The 8,764-nt window shown below is 39.8% G+C and overlaps 1 pseudogene; it reads right to left on the bottom strand.

The window, feature by feature from the left end:
• Positions 1 to 5,493: 5,493 nt before the first annotated feature.
• LOC102003550 lies at positions 5,494 to 8,492 on the bottom strand (annotated as a pseudogene).
• Between the last annotated feature and the right edge of the window lie 272 nt (positions 8,493 to 8,764).

Below are 8,764 nucleotides of genomic sequence, written 5' to 3'. Positions count from 1 at the left end.
GATTATGGGTTATTAAACAATAGAAAAAAATTCACTTTTTGCAGAGATTTGCAACAGTTTTAAAGAATAACCTTTGTTTTAGTGTCATGGTCAGGTTAGGAAAATGTATACCAGTGGAGGAACAGCAGAGATGAAAGACAATGAAAGGACGGTAGAAAATAAAAAGAGAAGGGCAGGTAGACAAAAGAAATACCATTTCAGACACAGAAAGGGAAAAACACAGTCATGCAGCAACTAAAGAAGAGAGAGGAATAGCTACAGGCTGATGGGAGTGCAAGTTCCAGTCCAGGTTCATGCCGTGGAGTGGCTGGGACACTGGCCCTCCTTTGTTGCCTTCTGTGATCACTGTTTCCAACACAGGCTCTGCATCAGAACACGGGTGAATAGCTGAGCATTAGCCACATGAGATCATAGCTAGTTTTTCACAAATATATGGAAGGAAACATTTGAAGAATGACTTCATTCATTGAGGCCAAAACTAACTATTGAGGAGTATGGTTGAGAAAAGCAAGAGGTGAGTGATCCCCATGTTTGTATCAAATTCAACTTTGGGTTCTCACGGAGATCCAACCTAAATAACTCTTAAGGATTATTGTCAGCCCCTCCCACTCCAACACAAGTATCTACACGAATATCTTCTGGGTACCTGTTGTGGCATAATTTCTCTAATACAAAGAGAAACGATTTTCCCACCAGCAAGGAGCAATAGAGATGTATGGTTTTCTTTTATATTTAACATTAAGTACATTTTTACAAAGAGTATGTTTTTCTTCTCTCCCAGGGAAATCACCAGAAAGACCTTGCTTTCCTTGCATTAGTATGGTGTGCCATTCTTGGTGGGAAACTGTAGGTGTTGCTACAGCTACATAGCTGAAAGAGCTAAGCTAGGCTTCAGTTCTTTGGCTTATTATAATAGTTCTATTTTAGCTCTGTCCTCTTCTTCCCACTAGAATTCTGTACCCTACCATGTGTTTGGCTATGCTGCATCCTCCAGTTCTTCACACTAAATATACTCTCACAAGCCACGAGCGAAACTTGCAGATGAGTCATTGTCTCTGGAAGACTCAGCGTGGTGGTGGACAGCTTGTAAACTGGAGCAGATCCAGTTGGATTAGAGGAGTAGAGACAACAGTGGTTGGTTCATTGTGTTCTGCAGAGGGAAGGAACATAGGGTGGGGGTGAGTGTTTCAGAGCAAATTGAAGCAAATGCTCATATTACACTTTACATAAAAGTTGGTTAAACAGACAATGCTCTAGAGATAATGCTCTAAAGCTTAGAATTCATGTTCATCGCTTGTTTGGAAGGGGTCAGGCACTTTTTTGTTGTGGTGGTGGTTATCCTTTGACCAGTTCCCTGAGCATAATTTGTTTCCAGTCTTTTTGTTGTCTGAGTGAAAAGGTCAGCGCCCTTTGACATGGAAGGAGCTGTTCAGTGCACCAGGGGAAACTTCACCAGCAGTGCTGGGTTTAAAAGAACTTCAGGGCAACCAGAGTCAAACATAGGAAGTGTTGTTCAAACCCCCAGAGAATACTGGCTTTGTTTATTAGCCAACTTTACATCTTGTTGAATTGCTAAGTGCTGCTATCTTGAATGAGCAGATATATCAGCAACTCTAGACCCAGATGAGGTATTTGTAGGCATGATATAACAACATCACTCTACTAAACTGTCCCCTACAGGAATCTAAATACAGAGTGGCTATTTTCTTAAATGGGAAAAGTTCCATCTCAGGTCCCCATAGTCCAATACATGCTAAATGATTCTACAAATGAACAAACACAGCTCTGATGAGACAGTAAATTTAGTGGAAGAAATAATCAACTAGAAATGCAGAAAAAAAGTGGACTTTTTAATAAAAGGTCTAATCAGGAAATGAATTACAGATTCAATCTTTTGCTCACAGGATCTTTTTCCTTCTATTAGCTTAGCCTAGGAAATATTGACCTGCTCAAAATAGCATAAGAAACATTTTTGTTTACATAGCATGTGTAGATTTCTAAGTGGTCTGTGAATTATTAATCGCTCCTTTACAGGTATGAGATATTGTTTTAACTCCATTTCACAGATTAATTGAGGAAAAATAGCTAAATGTTTAGTCTAGTACCATTCAATAAATCTAAATCTGTAACAGTTAGTTCTCTGAACTATTGAGTTTCTGCATGTTTTAAGGCAGTGAATCACCTTTTTGTAAATATACTGAAGAAGAGATTCAGAGCCCTAACAAAAACTCACATCATGTGGAAGTTCCCTCTTTGGAAATAGGTGAAGTCTGAGTAATACACATACACATACTGATATTTTCTACAGTATCAAAGATAATAGTGAAGAAGAAAAAAATGTGGGCCAAAGAAGGAAAAGTCCCAAGTAGGTGCTGAATTTGTTATGCAAAAAACCATCTCTCCTTCCAGACCAAACAAGATACTTGAGTTCAGGTCTCAGCTCTGCCACATAACTAGCAGGAATATTTTTAATATCTTTGAGTTTGAATTTCCTCAATTGTAAGTGGATATATGACCTGTCCTCCCTCAATAAAGTCATGAACATCAAATGGGTCTATGAACATAAAAGAGTATTGAAAAAATATTTCCAGTTGTAAAGTGCTGTAGAAATTCTATCATGATTGTGGCAGTGTAACTTGTTACACTAGAAAGAAAATGGCAGGAAACCAATGAATAACACGTCACAAATTTATCTTTCTTCATGTCCTATTTCCAGCCACACTGAAAATCCAGTAAGCATCATGAACCCTATCTTTAGAAAAGTTTACATTGGGAGATATATCCCAAAATTTAAACATAACTTCAAAAGATTTACACACTATTTGAATCCTATGTATTTACAGAGCTCATTTTGAGAACATTTATAGAGGAAGCAAAGAAAACTAGCAAATTACCTGGAAATCGAGAGGCGTAAGGGTCAATAGAACAATGGACACCTTAGTGAGTTCAATGATCTTGTGATACAAGATTGTAAGGGACATAAGAGCCATTTGGAGGTGAGATGTAGGTGGATTGCTAGGTGAGGAATGGTGTTAATTTCTCACCATTCATGAAAATTCTCAGAGTAGTGTCCTATGGATGGAGAAACACAGTGTGTAGGTGAGGGAGTGTAGTCAGAGTCTGACAGGCCGGCGTGGCCTAGCAGAGGTTAGATGACATTGTTTCCTGGCAGTCAACCAAACTTTCAGTGTCTCAGTAGTTAACAGTAGTTAATCTAACCAGCTTCTGCATTCTTCTGGTTTCTCTAACTGTGGGCTCAACAGGTGGCTGCACTGGGATTAAATTTGGCAAGATGTGGAAAAGGGGACAAGCATCCCTAGCTGTCAAGATCACTCTCCATTAACACAGGCTTGAAGCTAACTTCGTTCTGACCTTGACTCTCAGTTCTCTGTCACGGTTTTATTACCCGCTTCCTACAGTTACTCCTCTATACTTGGAGTAACAACTGGAGTCGTCAGAGTCATTTTCCCACCACTGGAACAAAATTCCCAACACTCACAACTTAAAGGAAGAAAGCTTTATCTTGGCTCATGGTTTTGGTGTCTGGTTGGCTGGCTCCAAGGCAGGCAGTGGGGCTTAGCAGAGGAAAAGGTGCTCAAACCATGGCAGCCTGGAAGTAGAGAAGGGAGGAGCTGGGGACAAAAATAACATCCTTCTAGGTCGCAATTCCAGTGACCCACACCCGGCCTGGCCCCACCTCCTCCCACTGCAGTCAGCTATGAACACATCAGAGGGGGGAATCCACTGCTGCGTACATCACCCCCTGATCCAGATACCTTCGGGGGACATTTTTAGATTTAAACTACAGCTTGTCTTAGACATGACTTCAGATTTGCTAAAAGTGACTCCTCCATGCTCCATGTGACTATTTGCCCGGCGCTTATGTCAAATCCACCTTGTTGGGGCCGCTGTCCTATAAAATATGATATATCCACATCCCCCAGTCTGGACTGTGCAGTCATCTAAACTTCCTCATGAATGAGCTCAGCACAGGAACCTGGTCTTTTCTGTTCTGATTTAATGTTATTTCTCCTAATTCTTAACCCTAATACTGAGGGGAAAGAGGCCAGAGATTGGTGGTTATATGCTTGTTTTATGGAACTGCTTATATGTGTAAAAACAGTAAATAGTTGGGGATCTTCCTCCTGCTGAGTTATGGAGTCTCCCAAGCAGTAGAGACCTCTCCAAAACACAGAGTGGTTCCTCCAGTTTGCTGTGTATTAGACACTGCTGACATTACCTACAGTTTCTGAAAATAAAATCATCACTAAGAGAAATCACTGGAGTTTTAAATTGTTAGATTATCTTTAAGAGTAGAATTGAAAGTTGGGAAATTTTGCATCTAAGAAGATCTGTATGAATATATTCACAAATATCCTTATTTTTCATAATGTCATTTTGGAAAATATGGTTCAGCCTAGAGCATGGTGAGACTTACCATTTTTTTTTTTTTTTGTAGCCCAGATAAAATCCCTACCTGTGCATTCTATTACATAAGATAAGACTTGCTTATATTCTTTTCAGCAATCCCTTCTTCACCCCTGCAAGATTCTCAACCTGGAAAAAAGTATGTAGAGGAAACTGAGAGGTAGAATTAATAAATAAGGCCAGACACCTCTGAATCTATTACACTTTTGTGAGTGTTGGAAGTGGCAATCTATTTTAGGAGTCATAAATTTATTATATACAATTCTGAATAAGGAACTTTCTTTTGAACTCAAACTATGAGAACTAGAGTGAAACCTGCATGTAATTTACACTTTTTTATAATGCTTAGAACTGTACAAAAAATTTAGATTTTGAAAAATCCATTATTCCATTAATCTGAAGAAAACAGATGATTTGGCATGTATTATAAAACAGTCTCTGGAAAGCTGAGGCATCATGTAAACTTTGACCTCTATAAACTTGATAAGATTATTTCATTTAATACTGAATATATCCTCTCAGAATCCATTTTGTTTTTTACCCTATAAACATCACTTTTTATTAGTAAATATTTCAGGTGGTGATATTAGCTAATAATTTCAAAAGCACCTTCTGGAAACATCAATAAATGATTCACTATATGTTAGTACCAAAGTTCATTTTTTTTGTTTGTTTGTTTCTTGTTTATTTTTCTACACACCCTAAAGAAAGAATGTAAGTTCCATAAAGGCAGTGACTTTGCTTTTGTACACTGCTGTGTCTGATCCCTTAGAACAATGCCCAGCACTGAGCAGACATTAGTATCGATTTGTTAAAGGAATAGATGGTAAGATCCTAAACATTCATTAGGCCTGCAGTCTGGGGAGAAAAGCTGACATATCAAAGGTAGAGATAAATTGTTTATTTGGTAATGAAGTAAAAAGAAATTCTTAATTCCTCTTCTCTCTTCTGGTGGCTGAACTGAATCGTGGTGATCAAATGGATGATTGACACAAGAATCCCTTCACAGACTTGATCTTCTTGCAAAAATGCAGATGCCTAGGTTATATGAGTTGGCGCTATTTTCTAGACAAAAGTGCCAACCATTGTGCTTCCCGCTGTGTCAGGGCTTGCTACAGTCTCCTTCTTGTCTTCTGGCTTCATGGCAGGAAACAGAAGTCCTTCCTTGAAGCAATTGGAGTCTGTGAGGAACATCATGATGTGGTCAATGCCCATGCCCCCGCTGGCCGTGGGAGGCAGACCATACTCCAGGGCAGGGCAGAACTTTTTATCTATGAGCAAGACCTCATCGTCACTGGCAGCTTTGGCCTTGACCTCTTCTTCAAACAACTGCCGCTGCCTCATGGGATCATTCAACTCAGTGTAAGCATTGCACACCTCCTTCTTCATGATGAAGAGCTCAAAGTGCTCGGTCAGACCCTCTTCAGAGAGGTACCATTTAGCTAATGCGCTCACGATCTGTGGGCAATCACAGATGAATGTAGGATTGATGCATGTCACTTCCAGGAGCTCCCCAACAAGCTCATCAAGGAGCCTGGGTGTGGTCCGAGGTGGAGGCCATTCAACAGCTCTTGCTACACAGATATCATCAAGAATTTTGTGAATTTCTTCTGTTTCAAAGAGGTTGGTTTCAGACAGCTTCACCCCTAGGGCTCTCTTTCACTTTTCCACCATGCTGATTCTCTGGAAGGGTGGGCTGAAGTCAATCTCATAGGCTTGGCCCTCTGAACCCTCTGGGTGATAGGTGATCTTATAGCTGCCTGTAATGCTCTTCACCATTCCTGAAACCAATTTTTCTGTGATTTCTGTAAGATCGTGATGGTCTGCAGAGGCCATGTAGAATGCACAGTGGTGAACTCAGAGTTGTGAGTCAAGTCGATTCCTTCATTCCAGAACTGGCATCCAATTTCATAAACCTGGTCAGTGCCTCCAACCGTCAACATCTTATTGGAGAATTCTGGACCAATTCTCATGTATTAGTTCTGATCTAGCTCATTGGGGCATATGAGGAAAGGCTTGTCCACAGCTCCCCCTGGGATGATGTTCAGCCTGGGAATTTCAATCTCAGAATCCCAGCTCATCCAAGAAACTTCTTATATATGTGATGATCTTAGAGAGGATGATAAATTTTTGTCTGGCAAAGTCATTCAGCATCAGGTCCAAGCACCTCTGTCAATACCGTGTTTCCTTGTCTTTGAGGCTGAAGTGCAGGTGAGGTAACACATGCACACAGAGAGACAACAGTACGATCCGTAGGGAATGATGCTCAGGTCACGGTTCTTGGTTTTCCCATGATTCCCCTGAACTCTAATTATGTCTCCCTGATGCAGTTGGTTGTGGATATGAAGGAATTCTTTTTCTGATTTATAATTGCTGGAATTGGCCATGACTTGCAACTTGACTCCCTCTCCTCAGAGGTCATAGAAGATGAGCTTCTCCCCAGAAGCTCTTTTGGCATTGATTCTACTCACAACCTTTAAGGTGATTTCAGTCAGATGATCCATGGCTGTATTCTTGGATGAAGTGAGTGAGTGAGATGTCTATGTGGAACCTGTGTGGGGACAGATCCTCTCCACTGACCTTCAGCTGGTGGACTGCTTGACTGCAGAGCTTGTAGCATTGGTGTGAGTCCAGGCTCTCTTCCTCAGCACCCACACCATTAGCAGCAGCAGCAGCAGCAGCAGCAGCAGCTTGGCTTAGCTATTTCTCACTGAGATCTTTCTGCTTGGCCTTCTTCTCTAGCACTTTCTTCTTGGTTTCTAGGCATCTTTTTAGCTCTTTTCCCCCATTCCAGGCATCTTTTTGCTTAGTTTTGGCTCACTGTCCTCAGCCCCCTACACCATAGCCATCTCTCCAACCACCCAAACAGCATTTGAAAGGGAATTATAAGTATACATGGATGTATAAATATACATGGATATAGTATTTATGTGAAATAGGAATTATTTGCTTTGAGGGCTACTAATTTCCTTTGATTGCCTCTGCATTGAGAGTAACATGATGTTGGTATTGTTACTCATAGTGTCAGACCTGAAAGCAAGAAAAATAGATTTGGAAACAAGTTCAACTGTCAGTCCCTCATTGTGAATGGTATGGGAAAAGAAATGTTTGTACTGCAAATCTCCAAACTGTAACCCACAGTGTAGGGCAGTTATGGAGACATCTGTATTTTACTCGTACACATACAATAGAGGTCTAACTTTACTCTATCTAGCTAATTATTCACTCATCTAGCCCCTCCCATTCTCTCAGTCCACAAATACTTGGTGCTTATTAAATGCTAGGAATGGTGTGAAGTTGTACAAAATCAGACATGGTTCTTGCCCTAAACAACTTGAGGTTATTATGAAAAGAAGACAAATAAAGGTTAGCATAGTTTAAATGATAACCCTATATGAAAAGTAATAATATTCTTTTCCTTTTCTTCCTTTTCCCCTTTCCCCCATTGCAGTTTGTCTTTTCTTATACTTAAGATAGTCTTACAGCTAGCTTCTCTTAGTTCCTTGAAAAGAATGCTTTGTGCTAATATACTTTAGGCAAGATATCATGCCTATATCATGTACTTTGATTAACTAATACAAGGACAACAATATGCTATGTATGATCTATTGCAACTATCCTACTAACCTGTTTCAAAACTTGAAATGTATCAACTATTGTAACAACTAATGTATCAACTATTGTAACTATCCTACTCACCTGTTTCATTATGTTTTCTCTCTTTAAAATAAAAAAGTGCTATTGTTCAGAAGGATATTTACTTGTTAATTGCACCTAAGGTATATATATAAAGAGAGAAAAGATAGCCTTAAAAAAGAGAAGTTACTAAGCACAGCCTGAAGGATAAGTATTTTTAAGAGATAATATTTTCCATTTTTATACCATCTTTAGTTAAATATTCTGTGACTTGCACCCCAAAGTGTCCTGATGAAGGTTTCAGACGTTATGTTAGAAAGTTGTTCTTTTGGTAGGGCCAAACCTGTTCCACATGATCTGTTCTATATACCTCCACCTAAGAGCTGATGCAACAGGTGAGGTTTTAAGTAAGAGATGAACACGGCCATGTTTTCTCCTTTGAAAGATCCCATTGACAGAAGCATGTGGGAGGATTTCTGGGAGGTGTGAGACAGTAAGCAAGGAAATCAATCAGAAGACTATTGTAATAGTTGAGTTGAAAGCTGGTGGAATTCTAAACGAAGGCAGGAGAAGCGAGGATGACATCGTGTAGAGAGGGGTACAGCTGAGAACAATGTGAAAGTTGTGGAACTGACAGATTTAGTAACTTATTAAAATTATCTTACCAGAGAGAAAGAGATATAAATAGACAGACTTTCTG

This window comes from Chinchilla lanigera, unplaced genomic scaffold, assembly GCF_000276665.1.
Source record: "Chinchilla lanigera isolate Chin_1 unplaced genomic scaffold, ChiLan1.0 scaffold00017, whole genome shotgun sequence".
Lineage (NCBI taxonomy): Eukaryota > Metazoa > Chordata > Mammalia > Rodentia > Chinchillidae > Chinchilla > Chinchilla lanigera.
This window is presented reverse-complemented; position numbering and strand designations above follow the sequence as displayed.